The following is a 20,232-nucleotide window of genomic DNA, read 5'->3' on the forward strand; positions in this document are numbered from 1 at the left end:
GTGTCATAACTAATTAACATGTTGAGTCGGGTGTGTCTTACCCTCCATGGCAGAGGCTCCGTCGTACCCCTGAGACCGATTCACCCAACCCCCGGGGTTCGATCGAACCCAGGTTAAGAACCACTGATCTGGATCCATACTTAACCCTTTCAGGGACAGCGGTCACTACAGTGGGCAGCCTATCATATTATCAGGTTGCAGGCTGCATGAAAGGGTTAAAGAGTCATGGCTTCATTGAGAAACAAAAAAATAGAAGAGTACATTTATCCAAAAACATGGCACGAAGCAGGAAATCTGATCCGTAATCAGATAATTGGTCTGCCGTGATGCCAAAACCAATTGTTGGAAATTGCTTTCAACGCAACAGGGCGGAAGAAAAAAAAAAAAGCGCCGGCCTGACGAGCATTAAATCTTCACACCCATTTTACCGTTTATTTTACCGTTTAACCATTCGACGCGACACGCGACAGTGGATGAAGATTTTTACCTCGATTTTGACCCAATTCTCCGTTTGGAAGGTCCTTGGTTTGTGGCCGCTCTGCTCGCTAATACTTTTGACGAGGCCCAGGCGAAGGTGGCTTGTTTTGTGTCGAAATCATTCTTATGAGTCATCATGTCGACGTTCACCCGAGACGTTTTTACCTTGAAGGGAGGGGAGGAAGTTTCACACGTTTCTGGATTCAAAAGTGATTACGGAAAACGAAAGGGAGTCGCTGCTGCTTGCCGTGTTCGGATCAACAGTCCGTTTTGGTTGGCAGCGCCAAGAGACACGACTCGCTTTCGTCTCCTGGGGTCATTCAGGCAAATCCACAAGTTCATCATAACCTCAGTGACCGTCGAATGCTTAAAAGATCAAGCCTGAGATGAAGTTTCAACAACTTCCACGATCTTCCGTTTTAATGCTCCTCTGTGGAGATGAGCTGCGTTCACGTTTCCCCACCGATGTTGCGGCAGCATCTTCATCTCTCACGCTCACACAAACGCACAAACACGCACGGGCGGCACACAAACACCGTGCGGGGTTTTTTTTTTTTTAACTCGCAGATGAGTGGCAAAGGCCAGCGCTCCCACGTTTGCGTGACAGGCGTTTTTTTTTTTTTACGCCCTCGGAGTAATCGTGTGTGTGCGTGCGTGCGCAAAGCTAATGTAGACTGACACGAGGACTGACATGGATGCTGAGCTGTGCTGCGCTGGGCCAGGCGGTCTAACCCAGCAGCGGGGATAAACTATAAATAGACTATCTCATCCAGCCCCAACACCCCCCCCACGCACCCCCCCATATATGTCTACCTCTCTTACGAATTCATTTTTGAACAGTTTATGCTCCACTTGCTTTACAAACACAAACATGCGCACACACACACACACACACACACACACACACACACACACACACACACACCCCCTTTCAAAGTGGTTTTTTTTTCCATCCCTTCAACTGCTCGGAAAACAACACAAAAATTGCGAGTAATTGACTCCATTCTCAAATGGTTTATATTGTAAACTGTAATTGGCCGCAGACGCCCCAACATGGCAGCAACTTCAGAACCGGGATGCCATCAAACGGTGCCAAACCGATATACCGATTTGGCTGGAGCACAAAAACGGGGGACGGGTTCACTGTATTTATGTTTTTTGATGCGGCCCTGACCCATATGCGAGGGTATTACAGTACTTTAAGTGCGCCATTTTGGCGGGACGCCTTTGCATCCGATTACTCGATTATTCACTGGTGAGAAGGCACGGGGGAGTGGGGGTGTGGGCTAGTTAAAGCGGGGAAATCGGTTGGGGTGAGTGTTATGTAAGCGATTCTAATCCCTTCCCAACCTCGCACCGAAAATGAGGCAGCATGACACTGCCCTCATTTCACACGCTGCCCCCTTCCTCCATTTCGTCTTCACCTTCATCAGGTTGATCTACGAGTGCTCCTGACCATTACGACAAATTCTCACATCGGTCGGCGAGCAGAACGTTCTGGGAGAAAGCATTTGGTGTAACTGACTGTTTCATCACAAAGATGCTTCCGGCGTTCCACATTTTAAAAGATAACATCTGAGCTCTCTTATACAGAGCTCGGACCCGTTCAAAACACCCAGGCGGGGTACACCCTGACCCGCTTGCCAGCCAATCACAGGTCACACATCGAGAAACAACCAATTGCGCTCACAATCCCACCAAGGGACAATTTCGAGTGTTCCATTAACCTACCGTGCATGTTTTTGGAATGTGGGAGGAAACCCACGCAGGGAACGGGGAGGAACATACAAACTGGGAACCGGAATCAAACCCATGACCTCTGCATTGTGAAGCGGACGTGCCAAGCAGTTTTTACGCCGTACCGCCCCGTCAAAACAATGACAAATATTCAAAGCAAGACTCTAACCTCGCACGGTGCGACCTCATCACATGACACGTCGCGGTTGTAATCGGCGGAGGTGTGCTTGGCTCAAAGGGGTCGGCAGATGTAGTTTTGCCGAGGTGTGTTCGCTTCAAGCTGCTGAACTAGAACTACTTCCTGCTTTGGTGTTAAAATGACCTTCTGTTCATTCATCGCTTTTACACTTAACGACACTTTGAAGAAACAAAAAGAAGACACGCTCACGCAGTTCTCCATATAAGAGGCCAAGTGTGTTCGCTTCAAGCTGCTGAACTAGAACTACTTCCTGCTTTCGTGGCTAAGAATCATGGGAAATGTAGTCCTACTAGCCTAATGCTACATTCTCCGGTTAGATCCAACATAAGCTGAGCTGTGCTGGACCAGCACGAAGTAAACGACACAGCCAGCTTCCGAAAGCTGCTGGGACCGAGCAAAAAAAGTTTGGGTAACGCTGAGTGCATTTACTTGTTGACAAGCGTTGAACCGTCAACCGAGATGGCATTTAGCCTTAGCCAAAGTAATAACACAACCTCCCCAGATTGACTAGCGATGTTCAAATGTTATTTTTTGTCTGTCGGAAGACCCCCTTCACCGCTCGAAGCAACCCCCCGTAGCAGCGCTACCCAGTATTTCATGTCCAGTCTGAACTTTGCATAACAGCACTAAATCTATCAAATAAATACTGTTCAATTACAATAAACCATTTAACATAGAATGATTTTTTTTTAAATAAATCATGCATCTTATGACCTGGATCGTCTAATGTATGAATATTTTTTTTTTTACAGGCCTGCTCATTGCCTAATGGTCCATCAATTACAATGACTAATTACATTACATTAGACAGGGTTTTGGCCACAACACCAAAACAGAATAACGAAGTTGATGATTGGCAATAAGAGTCTTTTGATACAAGATAGCAAAGCCCCCCACCCGAGGAGGGTGGTCCGTGGTACCAAGGATCCCTCTTAAGCCGCCACAAACTCAGCAATCCCCCTACTCAGACAGGATGCTCCAATAAACTTTGACCCAGTTCTGTCTGGTGGACAGTGGCTGAGTGGGGTGACGCCAAAAGAACCCCAACACAGCGAGGGTCCCCCCCTGTCCCAGCCTGATATGATATGAATATCAAAGGCCGATGAGGACAATGCATCTTTTTAATGTCAAATGCCAGAGGGAAGCTTCAGGACGCATGCATGAGAAAATAAATCGCACTGGTCGGTCCAGTTCATTGAAAATTCATCCCATAAACACACACATTCATCGCATCCCCCGCCGAGGACTTGATTTCAGTTTTCTGCTGATCACACACAAGACAACCCCCGCTCCCCCTCACTCCAACATCCTCCTCCAATTTTTTTTTTTTTTTTTAAATCCGTTCCGTGCCTCGCGTTTCCAAGAAATCCCACTCAGCAGACGGACGCAATCCTCCATAACCAATTCTCGGCAGGACAATGCAGAGACGACAAAGACGCGAAGGCCCAGAGCACCTTTTGTCACTGGAGTTGCGTCATGCTGAGAACAAACCAGAGAGAGCACCTATCATTCGGTATGCATTTCCATTGTCACAACTTGGAAAGGGTGCCAAAATATGGTGTTGCTGGGGTACTAGCCACCGTAAGATGGAAAATTGGGCTAAACAAGCCTTTCCCCAAACATTTTAAGTCATGCAGCCCCTTCAACAGCCCCCCCCCCACAGAGTTGCTCCTCCCCTTCCCCCATCACAAAGTATACATCGCATTGAAACGTTTGCTAACTGCAAAGCTAACAGCCGATTAGCAAACTTTCCCCAAATCCCTGCGTCGACGTGACTTTGACAGCCGCTTGGCCCGCCCCTCGGACGGACCTGGCGCTGATGGACCGACTCGTGACGGAAGCGCGCAATGATATTTATCTAGTCGTCTGACAGAGCGACCGCGAACGACCCCAAAAAAAAAAATTTGTTTTTAAGTTGTGTCGTTTGATGAAGCCATTAACCTCACCGCTTGGTGAAAAAAATGACTCATCACTTCATAAAGCATATTTGACAACAGCCAAATGTTCCGGGACGTCATCCAGGGGCCTGCCGAGATGTCTTGGGAACTCACAGGGGAGAAGGACAAGCTCTTGCGCAACGGGGTAGTGGGAGTTATGTTGCGGATACCGCAGCTGGGATAGAATCCCAAGAGTTTCCCATGAAAACACATGCCAGCTATTAAAAAAAAAAGGCTCAGGCCGAATCAACATTTTCTTCGGTGCAGGAAATTGTAAGTGCATACAAAACTTCATAGGCCCTCCCTTCCTCACGTCTCAGCCTCTACAAGACAAAACCCGCAACAGTTTACAAAGATCAGTCAGCTGACACAGGAAGAGGGGGGGGCGGCGGGCGACGACGGGGAGGGTCCTGTACGGATATTGCCATGGGGTCATCTGGCAGATGCATCCTCCCAACTCCCACAACATTTGGCCAAGAGGATTTCGAGAAAAAAAAATTGTCGTAGGTGCAAACATGGCGTCAACAGATATTTTGCTCGCTTACGTTACCTCTTAGGAGGTGGAACATCCTGAAAAAGCTCATTCTGCTGAATCAGATCATCTTATTATTCTTTTTTTTTTTTTTTTTTAATGGAAAGAACATTCCGAGCAAGAAGAGACAGCTGCGGGAGTTATGAGAAACTTTTTTTTTTTGGAGCTTAAATTTCATGCCTTTGGATTTCTGGCCATGCATGCCAACAACCGGTTAGTTCTTCTCGTTAGCCATAAAGTGGCTAAAAGCAGAAATGCAACACCGAGTCTTCCATTCAACAAAATGTTTGGGAATTATTTGTGATTCCGCCTCTTAAAGTCAAACACTGAGCTTAAGAGTGAACATTCGGCTGTATAAACGGGTGACTGGCGGCTGCATTTGTGGCCGTTCAGATATTTTTTCGCTCAGCCAACCGCATCTGCGCCTATAGCCGTCTTTGAAATCAACAGATGGAGGTCTGCCTCTGTGTTCTTTACTGCCAAGCCGAAGGAGCAGGAAACAATATTGGCCAGTGAATCTGTGCATCTCAAATAATAACATCTGGATCTTCCTGTGCTGGGGCCTCCAAACCCGGACCAATTCCTCTCATTCATCAACCTTGTCTGCAATGCCTTGCAACCGTGTGTGCGTGCGTGTGTGTGTATGTACATATCTGTGTGTGTGTGTGGTCTGCTGTTTCAGCACGGGTCCTTCGGGCCCTCGTACATCAGCCTCCTGACACTTGGCGACATACGAGACAGCTTGAGCGCCCTCCATGCAGGAACAAAGTGGAAGGGTAGGACGGAAAAAGACGGATGAAGGGGACGGCCGAGATGCCATTTCAGCAAAGGCGGCGGCTGGCCGTGTCGAGCAAAAACGGTTTGACTGGCCCCGCTAATGATGGATGCTCGGGAGCAGTCGGCAGACGTCGGCACCGCCGCTTTCCCCGGGTGATGTGCGGCACGGCCACTCGTGTCCATTACACGCTCGGCGAACGATTCCAGCTTTGCTTACACGCTATAGAGGCTTTCAGAGCTTGCCACTATCGGATTCCAATTGATCTACTTTGGCTCATGAGACACTTTCAGTATAGGGGGTCTTTGGTTTGCAGGCTTTCCGACGTCATTTCCAAGTTATGAACAAGCTGCGATAGTATCGTATGACTGTCTAAAATTTGTTCCATTTTCAAGTGTCAACTCAAAACTGTAAGATGACTCATTATTGTTAGCTGGTTTAAAATATAACATTATAAATTGGCTGATTTATTTTTTGATATTAATTTTTTCCCCCCGATATGAAAAAAAAGATGCCATCTTTGCATTAGATTAAAAAAAATCATAATTAAGAGTCACGTTTTCATTTTCCAACTGCCAAGTGACAATGAAAAGACGTACAAGGATACGTTCGATTTGCTTCAAGCTAAAGTGCTTCAAGCTCTTTATTTGTCACTCCCATTTGAAGTTCACGACGACAAAATAAACGGGAATAAAACATCGCATATTTAAACACCAAAATATTCAACTAAAACACACTATTTTGTCAGAAGGTGTGCTAGCTTAATGCGAACAACGCGAAACACAAACACAGGAGACATTTTACTTTTCTCACCATACATTTTTGTTCATATCTAATTTCATATTTCATTGGGCTCCCGTTTATTTGATAGTTTAGTAAAATATTTAAGAAAAAAAATGTAAATATTAAATAAATATCAACTGCACCTATTAACGACACACATTCGTCTCTGTTCGCGATTGACACTGGTGCGTTATGACGTGTAAAAATTCCGGTTACGTCATCACTCGGGGAACAGAACATCGTCAAGGTTCCACACAAGTTGGACAACAGACAGGCAGTACGGCCTTGAATTATTTATCTTATGCTTCCAAGTCTGTAAAAGAGGGACGCTAGTTACAAGACGTCGTGACCATGACACAAGTTGACCATGAACAGTTTGTACAGCCACACCTCGAAGTTGAAGCCATTTTTTGTTCGCCATTAGGGACAATAAATCTTATCGAGCCTTGGAAATTCAGTATCATTCCATCTGGCTTTGAGTGAAGCAAAGAGACGCAAAATGGAATTTGGTTCATAAAAATGGTCCACCACATGATTTTTCATCTGCCATCTTTTTTTTTTTTTCCTTATTGCTTGGCAACAACATTTTCCAGCGCAGCAACGCTAAATGTGAAGTCGCTAGCGCGGTCGTTCCGAGACAACACAAATCAGTGATTTAACATCCTCGTATGGCCTTAAATATTTAATGAGGTGGATGAGCACAACCCCGCCGAAGCCGCTTCAGAGGGCTTGTGCCGATTAAAAAGCCGTCGAAAAGCACAAAAAAGGTGGACGTGGCAATGAATAGAAAACAGAACTGTCCGACGCCATTTTCGTCTTTGATCTCGCCTCAGTGTTTAAAATTCAACGTATGCCGTTTTAATCAGCACTATTTGTCCTGCCTCGAAAAGACAAAAACAGCTAATGAAGCGTCGTCAACTCAACCGTCGGTAAAACAACGGGCGCTTACGAGTGATTTATGCCAGGCGATAAACACAAGCTGTAAACCTGCTCTCGCACAAACCAAACAGTGTCAAAAAGAATTCATTCTGCCTTTAACAATATATTAGAGGGGCTTCTAAAATGACCTGATTTTGCTTTAGTGACGCTGTGAACCAGAAATGCATATGGAGAAAATTAAGACAAAGAATTTGGGAGTGTGGAACAAACCCACAAAAAGCAGGAAGATGTTACCCCCAAAAGCAGGCGGCAACAAATGACAGTTTACATTTGTTGTATCGGTGTAGGGGCATATGTGTGTGTGTGTGCGCGCGTGTGTGTGTGTGTGACACAGAGAGCCTCTCTGTAAAATGTTCTGACAGCTGTCCATGATGACGTGATGCTCGACGCATGACAGCTGAGGCGGACTTAAGGAGCAGCATAACTGGAACCGCGATCGTCGCCAACAAAACTTTGCGCAAACACACGGCGAATCGAAATAATGAAGCTCATTGTGCCGTCCCAATCGTGATACACGCGCTTTGTTTCGCGTGAAATCGTCTTGGTGTTTGTCATAATGAGCACAAACTAAGCCCGGTGTGAGGTGGAGTTTCCTGGCATTCACCATCGATGTTACTTCATGAAAATAACATTTCGGCTAATCGCCCGCGGGGAGTTTATTTACTCGTCCACAGATAGGAGTGATGTCCAACAACGTTAGAGGCATGTTGCAAAAATTCAAGTGAATATGGTTGGAAATGTGCGGAAAATCCATCCATCCATACTGCTTATCCTCTCAAGGGTAGACGGTCAGCTGGCGCCAACTTGGACAAGAGGTGGGCTAAAACCCGAACTGGTCACCAGCCAATCACAGGGCACATATGCAAGAGATGTGAAATGGAAAAAAATATATATATATACTTCAGTTTGGGGCGGTTGCATGTGCGCGATGGCCGCCATGTTTTACTACTCGTTATGTAACGGCCGCCGCTCCCGAAAGCGCCGACAAGCGTCCGTGTTTCGTTCAGCTAATGAGCGCATTATGCAAAAGCTGCCGCGGGGTCCTGAACAGATGGCGCCACCCGACTTGAGAGGAAGCGGTGATGGTTTTGCATCAGCTGTGAATTTGGCTCCCGTCGTGCGTGCGCCCAGCCGACACAACACCGAGTTCACCTGCACAGCCTCATTCAATTCCATGCGTCATCTGTGCCCAATGTGAGGCCTGAAGATTGTGATTTCCTATTTTTTCCAATTAAAATAATCACGAGTGAGTGGCTCTAAAATTGAAAAATGGGCCACTAAATCCATGTGATCGGTATAGGAATCGGTATCAGCAGATCTCACTCATTGATGATCGGTATCGGATCGGTATCAGCATTAAACCCTGATTGGAACACGACTAGTTGTGCTGTGTTATTTTGTAATAAATATACAACTAAAAAAAAATTTTAAAAAAAGACTTTTTTTTTTTTTTAATCACGATTTTAAAAACTGCTAATATCGCCCCCATCGAGGACTCCCATTATCCAACTTTGGCAAGGGAAATGCTCCAATAGGGAGTCGAACGGTGCCAGGGTAACAACACCACAAGCAACGGCGACACTTTCACGACTCTGCCATAAGTTACGACGCTCACACCGACTGGACCGTGACCGTGGTGTCGCTCCCACTCGGCTTCTTCAAGCATCACGCCTTCCCCCTACCTGCCCGCCTTCCTTCTTCTTAATATGCTGCAACCCTGAGCTTGCTTATCACCTCCTGCCAGCACCCGCAAATCCCCCCTCTCATGTGCCACCGTGGCGTCTCCCTCTCTCCCTTGCCCCCACCTGACAGGCCAAGGATGATAGAGCATCTGCTGGTAGTGAGGCAGAGTGATACTTGAGCATTCCCACGGAGAGGTGATGTAATGCTATCGGGATGAGAAGTTTAAGCACGTGTCACATTTGCCTTAAGACTGAAATGGACTCGAAAGTAATCCATATTTGAAAGTAAGACCGGCCATGGATCAGAAAAAACAAAACGGTTCTCCACAGCATCTTCGGTGACCTTCAACCTCTTCATTAGTGCTCCTGGCTTTGATAAGAACAGAAAACAGCTGGGGGGGATCAGGAGTCACAGTCGCAACGTGTGTGTGCGTGAATGGGTGGATATGTGTGTGTACACCAACAGCTGCACATAGCAAGCGGAGGTAATAGTCTCTAGTTACACACACACTGAGCGCTTAATTAAAAACACAACGCAGAAAAAAAAAATGTGGGTTGGTCACAGATTTCATGTCAGATTGACGGCAAACCACTCAGATGAAGTGGAGCGTGTGCGCGCGCACACAAACAATATTTGGGACAAATTTGAGTAGTTTTCCCATCCTTCAGAAGAAAGTGAACAATGAGCGGATTCTCTGATGTCAGCAACCATCCACACTTACAATTTACGCACTCACAATTTAGATTGATCACCTACCGTGCGTGTTTTTGGAATGTGGGAGGAAACCGAAGTACCAATGAGAAAATCCACACAGGCACGGGGGGAGAACATGTAAACTCGACACAGGAAGGCTGGGGAACATGACTTCTGTACTGAGAGGTACATGTGCTAACCAGTCGTCTGCATCATATTCTAGAACAGTAATTGTTCAAACAAAAAAAAAAACCAAACTGAAGATAAATCTACAAATGTAGTGGTCGTACATGCACTAGTACAGGCGATGAAAATTTTCCTCGCATTGTCTTAAATTTTAAGAGCAAAATGCCACCATTTAGGGCCAGTCTGGAGCGGAGCCTCTGTCTTGCTTTTGAAGAATAGACTTCATAAATTAACATGAACATATTTTCTAATGTGATTTTCGAATGTTGAGTTGTATAGATAGACAAGGCGACCTTTGCAAAATATTTCCACCTTGGGTCAAAAATCCCCAACATGTCAATTAATAATAATAAAAAAAAAAGTTGAACATGTGTATACCCTGCTTAACTCAAACTATTAAGCTGCCAACCAATTGAACCAAAACATTTTAAAATCTTAAATACAAAAAAAATAATAAAGCGCCAAAGGGACTAAAACATACACAAGCAGACACACACACAAACTGCCCCATGGGCCATTTTGGGTCCTCAACCCTGAGTTTGCGAACCTTTAAATAAGCACGCATCACTGTCGTGAACTCCAAGCAAACTATTTGGGCAACAGTACCAAACATCAGCGTTAACTACACCTCAAGTCAATATTTCGTTAGGAACTGCGACTCTTCGACCCACCTCAAGAAGTCTTGAAGCTCCGCACAATCATTTCCTCGGTGACCACGATACTTCGTCGTACTTTTTTCTTGTCTTTCTTTCAGCGAGTTCCGTTGGCTTAGTTTCCCCCAAGAAAGTGTCCCCGCCACCGGCGGCGGTTCTCCTTAAGATAGCGAGGACACGGTGAAAAAGGTCCGCCAAAAAAAAAAAAAAAAAAAAGCTCAGGCTGAGGCTGCTCGGTATGAAGACCCCGGTCGCCCGCTCACAAGATGTGTGGGGGGCGGGGTTACGGAGTTAAAGCTCGTTTGAGTGTAATACCCAAAGCTCCGTTAGGGGTCGCTGCTACAAAATAACACTCAACGATGGGATTTCACGATACGTTCATGTGCACCCTTGACGAACGACGTATTTACGAATACGAGCGAGGCAAAACATCTCGTGGGCATTTTGATGCTATAAGTAGGGACACAAGGCTATTAGTTAATGACACATACTCGTCGGGCTAAGTACTGTTACTAGTACTTTTCTAATACGTTTTAACTGGTAAAAGTTGGCCTAAACTGGAAAAATTGTGCAAAAAAACAGACAACTGTGTGCTATTAGTCCTACTAGTAACGTTATAAAATTCTACCAGTTCATATCAAGCGGTTAGTTTGTAATTCGTTTTAATTAAAAAAAAAATCATGTGCGTTTATTCAATATTGATTTTTTTTTGGGGGGGCGGGCTCCAGGCGTGTCTGGTCAAGGTCATGGTGACTGCCTTGAACTTGCCGGTAGGTGTGATCCCCGTCTGTTACATCTGGCCGCCTCACAAGCCTGGAAACTCAATATGAGCGCCCCCCCCCCCAGGCCCCCCTGACCACAATAGACGCCACCTGCCGAAAGTGGAGACGTACCGACGATGAAGTCATGTGTTTGAAGATTATAGGGGATGATTTCCACCAAGGTGGAGTCTGAGAAAGCCCTCAAAAGACCCACCTGCCACAACACGCAGTTAGGTCGGTGATTCTTGAAGTTTTTATGCCAATTACCACGTCAATTATACTTAAAACAAAAAGTCCCTCATTCATCCACGTTATTAAAACACAGTCGTGTAGTGTATCTCATATTCCAAGCCGCTGTCACATTTTTCACAGTTTGAAAACGAACATGGCACTTTAAGAAAAAAAGGGGAAATTTAAAAGTCCACTTTATTACACATGGAAATACTTTTGGAAAAGACCTAAAAGATGAAATGTAAACGTATTTTATTTTTAAGTTAAAAACAACTGAACTCTACATAACAAATGCCACTAGAGGGACACTTACGGTCCGAGATGCTATCAAACGATCTTTTATGAGTGCCGCACACCAGATATAGATCAATATCAATCCAGTGATTTCTTGTTTATTCTTTTGCTTTTTTATTTAATTAATTTGGGAAGTTTGGGCTTCGGTAAGGTTGTACATACTGTTACATTGTAATAAACACGACAAGAAGCTACAGCTGAACCATATCAAATCGAATCGTAATTTGTCTGAACCATTCCACTTGAAAATGTGCCATTCTTGAATGGTGTCGTACCCCACATATAACTTTCTTTTAGTGAAGATATAGATAGATTACGTCGATTGATCGATAGATGCTAAAGGGGTCAGTAAGTCCCGAGAGTGACCAAGTCGTCAATTTGGAACCACTCACTCTTGAGGCCATGTTATCAGTGTAAGTAGTGCACATCAGCAGTGACGTGCTTTGAACTACACAAGCTGTGGAGAAAATTCAAATCAAATCAAATTCAATGTATGAATTCATCAACCGGCCCGAAAATGAACTGCACAATACGTAGACGGTAAATTGATTGATCCCATTGGATCAGAGCATCACCTTGACCGGTTTGATGTTCAGAATGGTGAACTCTCAGTGACCCCGCCCCCCTCCTCCGTGAACATTTTCATTTCCCGCGTCTCGGCCAAGGACGTGACTGACGCCTCTCTTGTGCACTTTCATCCGATGCCTTCAAGTGTCGTCCGTTTGATCCTTTGCCGTTGCATGCGTCCGTCAGTCACTGGCTTCCTTTTGCGCCTCTTTCCTCCGAGCTGTTCCCCTTTAAATGTTCTCCATGCTTCATTTCAAGCCCGCCAAGGCTAATATGATTTCCAGCTGAAATGAGCAACGTGCAAATGTGCCGCATCCCCAACGGGCCCGCCTCTAAAAGTCGACTCCATCATGTCGCGGTGGGCGTTGCATTTTTTTTCCCCTCCATTTCGAGCTGGAGACGATTAGAAAGGGTCTAAGAAAAATAAATCCTTTAGCATCTCAAAAATCCGCCTGGATCCTTTTGTTATTTATGCTTTTTTTTTTTTTTTTTTTACGACAAAGGGGGACTATGACTAGGCAATTGAGTGTTTTTTTTTCTAAATGACTATTATTTCTAAATTCCATTATTCAAAGTGCATCCTCACTGATGTGCAATGCTTACACTAACAACATGGCTGCAAACAGAGAGGAGCCAGTTCATAAAAGGGCACCAATAATGATAACCTGTAACCAGATAGCATGATAGGCTATCCACTGTAGTAACCGCTGTCCCTGAAAGGGTTAAAATGAAGTTATGACACCCCCCACCCCAACTCCCTTCTTTGAATCAAATAGTTCCATTCAAGATGGACTTACTATTGAGAGTTTTATGGTACACGCGGCACCAACCGATTGTAGCATGAAAAGTCTTCTTGAAAGGAATTGCTGGCGCTCATGCCTCTGCAGAAAGAATGCACTCAGCTTTTGTTCCCAATCCTCTTTGGTGAGTGTCTGCGAAGGCCAAAGAAGCGGATCATATGACTCACTCGGGCTTTGTCGCCCACCTCGAGGGTCTTCGTCCCCCCCCCCTCCACCCCCATCAGACACCTGACCGAAACTCGACCTTCTGCCTCGCCGTGATTCATAAATAGCAAACAAACAGCACCTACTGCCAAGTGGGTGACGACTTGAATCTCACCACAAAACACTGTGGACGTTTCATGACGAAGCAGTGATGATTGCTTCTGGCTTATGAGTAAAGAAACAAGGTGGGCAGTGATGAATGGGCGCTTGCACTCCCACACCCGAGTGGAAAATTTGAAAGGTGCATCCAATGGAGGACTGAATGCGAGTATTTATAGTGTGAAGGAAATTGGAAATAGTGGCACTTAGTTTTTAGTGTTTTGTGTTTTATGTGTGACTTATCAAACTTCACTTGCATAAAAAGTCCATCGATCCCAAGTCAATTTTGGAAATGTCCCACTTAATCGGAACTCCCTGCTTCAAATCAATATGGCTAACTTCTTGTTTTTGGGCATAGTTTCCTGAGACTTTTTTTGGAGGTCCACTCATGGTTGACAGATTTACCAAATTTCATGATGCTGAATAAAACAGGAATGAATTTTCAAATCATTCCTGAGGGATGCTACCAAGTGCCACTTGGCTGTTAAACTGGCTGCTTCAAACCAATATGGCCGACTTCCTGTTTCCTTTCGGGCATGTTTTCTTGAGACTTTTTTTTTTTTTTGTAGCTACACTTGTCAACCAAAATTCATGATGGTAAATAAAACAGGCTTCACGGGCTGAATCCTCAAATAATTCCGAAGAATGCTCCCAAGTCAATTTTGGAAATGACCTAGTTCACTTGAAACTGGCTGCTTCAAACTTCCTGTTACATATCAGGCAGTGTTTCTTGAGACTTTTTTTTTTTTGTAAAGTTAACCATCATAGAGATGTCAACCAAATTTCATGTTGCTAAGTGAAACAGGCTTTCGGGGGGGCTAAATTTTCAAATACAACTACCAAATCTAAATTCTTAGCAACTTTTACCTGCCGCATGCGTTGCTATTTTAGAGTCTGGGAAAGCTCCCAAACGACACAATGAAGCCATTGTTTGCTCCCTCTAAAATACATCAATTACAAACGCGCATGTTCGTGGGGAGTTTATTTGCATATTTCCATAATGGTCTGATGAGGAGGGTGCAGCGTAGCATGAAATGCTCGATTCCCTTTCGGAAAGGCAGCTCATCCAATATTGAGCGGGTTGTGTACAAGCGAAGCTTCTTATCTCGTCACTGTCGAGGTCAATCTACGTGACGGCTCACTTTCTCCAACATGAGAGGGAATGATTATTTCATATCTGCTCATTAGGAGCGGGAGAGGGGAAGTGACTGGCTGCTTCAAACCAATATGGCCGACTTCCTGTTTCCTTTCGGGCATGTTTTCTTGAGACTTTTTTTTTTTTTTTGTAGCTACACTTGTCAACCAAAATTCATGATGGTAAATAAAACAGGCTTCACGGGCTGAATCCTCAAATAATTCCGAAGAATGCTCCCAAGTCAATTTTGGAAATGACCTAGTTCACTTGAAACTGGCTGCTTCAAACTTCCTGTTACATATCAGGCAGTGTTTCTTGAGACTTTTTTTTTTTTGTAAAGTTAACCATCATAGAGATGTCAACCAAATTTCATGTTGCTAAGTGAAACAGGCTTTCGGGGGGGCTAAATTTTCAAATACAACTACCAAATCTAAATTCTTAGCAACTTTTACCTGCCGCATGCGTTGCTATTTTAGAGTCTGGGAAAGCTCCCAAACGACACAATGAAGCCATTGTTTGCTCCCTCTAAAATACATCAATTACAAACGCGCATGTTCGTGGGGAGTTTATTTGCATATTTCCATAATGGTCTGATGAGGAGGGTGCAGCGTAGCATGAAATGCTCGATTCCCTTTCGGAAAGGCAGCTCATCCAATATTGAGCGGGTTGTGTACAAGCGAAGCTTCTTATCTCGTCACTGTCGAGGTCAATCTACGTGACGGCTCACTTTCTCCAACATGAGAGGGAATGATTATTTCATATCTGCTCATTAGGAGCGGGAGAGGGGAAGTGCAATATATTCAGTCACCAGCCACCACTTTGATCCTCCCCTTTATTCACCATCCAGATGCTCTTAATACATTTTAATAAGTGGCCAACTGTTCAACTGCGCCGTGCCCTGCACATGACCTCCATAGTTTACGACAGTAGTACATGACAAATTGAACTTTCTGACCAAATCGACATACAGTAGGACAACTTAAAAATTCGCCAGTCTTGTTAAAAAAAAAAAAAAAATTCTAAAACTTTTTTTTTTTTTTTTTTAACTTTAGTACTTAAGACTTGACAGTCAGCTGGCGAATTGATTTTTTTATTTTACAATTCTGCTAGTGGTCTATAAGTCACTGAATGTCTTCGGTCCTGAATACACGAAGAAACTGATAATTGAATATAAACCCATTGCAGTGGTACCTCTACTTACGTCTCTTCATTTGAAATTTTCAAGTTAAGAAATGTCTCAACAGGAAAATATTGTGTGTTGTTACGAAAGACATTTCAAGATACTAAAGGTAAAAATACATTACGGCCTGGAAATCGCAGCTCCGAGTTTCCTGAAGGCAACATACTTATAGCTGCCCTGCCATTGGCTATTACCGAGCATCATCCTGGCATCCCATTGGCTAAGAGGGACTTCTACCGTATGTCTCTACGTGTCGATAGATGAACAGATTGATATGTGTGTCTACAGCGTCCTCGTGATTGAGCTATCTTGTGTGTAAAATGCACTAAATATCATTAAAAACAGCAGCCTTGCCTTTCGAAAAAATGATTACCCTATCAATCAACCCAAAATATAAATTACCGGTAATATTACAATAAATATAGTCAATAGCTTCTTGTAGATGGTGTACCGTTGTGTTCAAAGTAATTCAAATTGTGTCAAATAGTTCACCCAGCACTTGGGGAATGTCTTCTTGTTAGCCAGCAGCACAATTCCCACTATGTGCTCTTTCTCCTTGCAACTCAGGGTCACTCCAGGCTACCCTGTTTCGCAGCATAACAGGGCTATAAAAATATTGGCGCACTGTTACAGCGGAGCCCTGAGAAATTATTTAAAGTGCAAGAGTGTGTGTGTGTGTGTGTGTGTGTGTGTGTGTGTGTGTGTGGCATTAATCTGTATTTGAATTACATAAGAGATTTGCTGCAAAGGAAAGGGGTACTGTGAGAATGAAGCACCAATACTCACAGCATATTTCCTCAGATAGCGGCCCGTCCTTTTGAATAAATAAACCTCACACCTCAACTGACCGCCATAACTACCTCCACTCTGATAACATGATGCATTTATCCATATGTAAAATCAGTTTTCCCCATTGAAATGCCATGAATCTGTTGAATCCTCCCCAATTACCAGCACTTTTTTTTTTGTTATGTGTTGGTAAGAGAAAAAGCCCCGTGTGGTATGAAATCATGTAACAGAATACAGTGAATGCCCACTGTACGCATAGATGCCACAAGATGTCATCCAAATACTTAACAATAAGAACGATCATAAAGCATCAACACCATGCCTCAAGCACATACACAATCATGAACCTGTGTTACTCAAACTATAGTCATTAATCAAGTATTCAACATAGACCACAGTGACCTCGTGATTGCTCATCCCGTTCAATAAACAAAGACTGTGGCACTCCTCGCCCACATGTGACGGCATCACCGGACCTTAATTGCTCCATTTTGTTGTTGTTGTTTTCAACGTTTGGCATTATTTGAAGTTATGACGGTTTGCGTTCTATGTAGTAGTGCAGGGCAAATGTACACATGCACGTATGTGTGCACGTAAGTGGGTCAAACCCCCGTGTCCGCTGGGAGGTAAACACACAGAGATGAGCTTTAATCCACTGGATTGGAGCTGCCTCCAGTAACTCAATTAGACACACATCAGTTTCACTCCACACACGCATACAAAGTGAGGCAGGCCAAAATTGCGCGGAGAGATTAGTCACTTAGTATTAGTCCAAACTGCCAAGGAATGAAGGAATTCAGTAGAACTGTCGTGTGTGGATATCTGTGACATTCTACTCTCGTGTTTGAATATTACGGTCACATGATTGTTGCTTTTGCAGTATTGCACTAAGCAGCCGTGACAGTGATGCACTTAATTGTACTTCGATATCCATTCCACTTTTATTTCCTGTTCTACGGTTGTCATCACATTTTTTTTTTTTGCCAGGAAACCTGAATTTAATGAGTAAATCTTTTACTGATCCAGAGGATGGAAATTAAATTATCGCAGCAAAATTATATAAAATACTTTACATCTTCAGTAAAAACAACATTTCTTTAAACGTACAACTATGCCTGTGGGATTGCTCCATCCAATGTATAAAGAAAAAAATGATATTGAAGAATGACAACATTAAATTTATATTGAAAAGGTAACCACGAACCAGTTAAGTAATGCCCTGTGTAATTTTCATTATAATTAACATATACATTTGAACTAAATGTTTTATTTTATCATTAAAAAAAACAGTTTATATTATTATTTTCATAGACGTACTTCATTATTAGAAAACTTACGTCGAAAGTGCAGTTGTAACAATAAATGAGCATTTGGCGACCTTCAGTGGGCAGTAGCGGAAGTGTACCAGCGTGACTTTAAACGACCGCTAGATGTCGCCAAATATACAGGGGGAAAAAGACTGTCTAAAATGGTACAACACACATTCGGCTGGTTAGCATGCATGTACTATAGTTTGTTTTGTTGTCCCAATGAGACACGCCGTGTTGACTCCGTAAACAGGCTCGTCCACAACATTTAATGAAAACACTGACGAAGCAATGCCCACGAAATGCAAAACAAGATGGTGGCACTGCTTGACATTGATAGCAGGACTCGGCTGGGTAAACGCAAGCGCACAAGGGCCACGTTTGAGATTTAAATTGGATACAGGGGCCACTGTCACTGTTCGATTTAGAATTAGATTTAGATTTTTTAAAAGTTAATGTGTCTTTAAAATATGTTAAATAGTCCATGTTAATAATTTTATTTGTAATTAATTACGAGAAATAAATCAACCAATCTATTTTTCAAAATTAAGAAAAGGATTAGATTTGTTCATTCTTCTCATGTTTAATGTGACAATTAATCCATCAACCAACTACGGTGGTCAACAGAAAATTAACACGCAACTCATTGTTTCTCATTCCACAGCCTCCCTGAAGCTCATCTTGATGTCTGAAATCCATTTCTTAAACCTCATCTGTCACTCATCTCCCCCAGAATCTTATTTTTCTAAGTACGATGAGGCCAACCCGTTTTGGTGCCATCACTTCTCTCCAAAACGCTATTTTGCTGCTGAAAGCTGGATATATTTTTATCTTAAAAGCACCACAAAAATTGACATGCTGTTTCTTGAGAGGACGAACACAAATGGGTAACTGCTGTCAAAACGAATGGTTAGTGCGAGGAAACAACAACAACAACAAAAACCCCAAATCCACTCTCATTGTGCCGGTGGAGAAAAACAAAACGAGTGAGAACCGGTACTTCCTGCTGGCCCTGTTTCGGAGAAAACGCCTTGACATAAATAAAAACACGGCAGTACAAGATGTGACTGTGGCGCGCACGCCTAATCACATGTGTACTATGTGCACAACTACGAGTGGGCTTTCCTTGCTCGGCCAACAAACTCATTACAGCCTCAGGGCAAAATGTCATCAACAACATCAGGTCACACGACATCAATTAGCAGTGGTGCCATTAATCCGTTTCGGCCTGCCCCCGAGACATCAACAACATTTGTAATGTGTTTATTAAAACAAATGACACCAACAAAAAAAAAACATTTTATAATATTAGCCTTTTAACAAGATATTTAAACAAATTGAAAGCTGGGATAGGCTGCTGGGATAGGCTGCAGCACGCCCACAACCCTCGTGAGGATTCAGTGAATGGATGTTAATTCAATATTAGTTGCTTTAATTGAATGGCCATTGTGCTGCTTCTTATGGTGTGCACGCTTTAGCCACTTGGGGGCAGTATACGGATATACAAATATACATGAGGGAGACTGTAATTAGTGCTCAGTAAGGCATGGTAATATTAGTCGATCCTGACAGAGGATAAAGAATACTGGCTGTATATTTTACCTATATGTGTTGCTCCACTTTTTTCTGTAGCTATGCTCATTTTAAATAAGTTTGATTGATGGACAGATTCATTCTTTTCTGAACTTGATTTTAAAAATCACAAAAATGGAGTTAGCCCACTCTGGCTCCGAGAGGCACATTTTGTGATCTTAAATTGTTGAACATTATAAAGATGTCTCCAATTTGTGTGGAAGTTGATGCACGTGAATTGAGGGAAACATTTTAAAATCTCATTTAGTAGCAGAAGAAATAAAGCACACAATAAAAGCATGCAGGTAACTTGTTTTCAAAAATGCAAGTTGCTTTTTTTCTATAATTGAAGGTTAAAAAAAATCTATTCTAATTTTGTGAGAACAAGATTGAGACTTACTAATTTATTTTTCATTTTCACTTTTTACCGAACAACAATTTTATGCACATGGGGAACCATGTCAGCCGTTTCTGTCAGCGAAGCGTATAAAAATCCATTAAAATTAACGATGACTTAAAAAAAAATACATTTGAAGCCATACCACCAAGCGCTAGAAGAAAGCAGCCGTTTTGAAGCTCCCAACCAACAACATTGTGCGAGAAAAAAATAGCAAAGGAGATAAAAAGACAAGCAATGAGAAGCCGGAAGGTTGAAGTAGAAAGTTTATTTTCAGTGACACACAGAAGCCACTGGCACTC

At 43.3% G+C, this 20,232-nt stretch overlaps 1 protein-coding gene across 1 annotated transcript in view; it reads right to left on the reverse strand.

The window, feature by feature from the left end:
* Positions 1-10,804, reverse strand: part of lzts2a (leucine zipper, putative tumor suppressor 2a) — a 40,108-nt gene extending 29,304 nt beyond the window's left edge. Inside the window, exon 1 of the mRNA XM_019859881.1 lies at positions 10,613-10,804. The gene's annotated coding sequence lies outside the window, so the exon portion shown is untranslated. The remainder of the gene's footprint in view (positions 1-10,612) is intronic.
* Between the last annotated feature and the right edge of the window lie 9,428 nt (positions 10,805-20,232).

The sequence above is a fragment of the Hippocampus comes genome, unplaced genomic scaffold (assembly GCF_001891065.2).
Source record: "Hippocampus comes isolate QL1 unplaced genomic scaffold, H_comes_QL1_v1.1 scaffold64, whole genome shotgun sequence".
NCBI classification, from domain to species: Eukaryota; Metazoa; Chordata; class Actinopteri; order Syngnathiformes; family Syngnathidae; genus Hippocampus; species Hippocampus comes.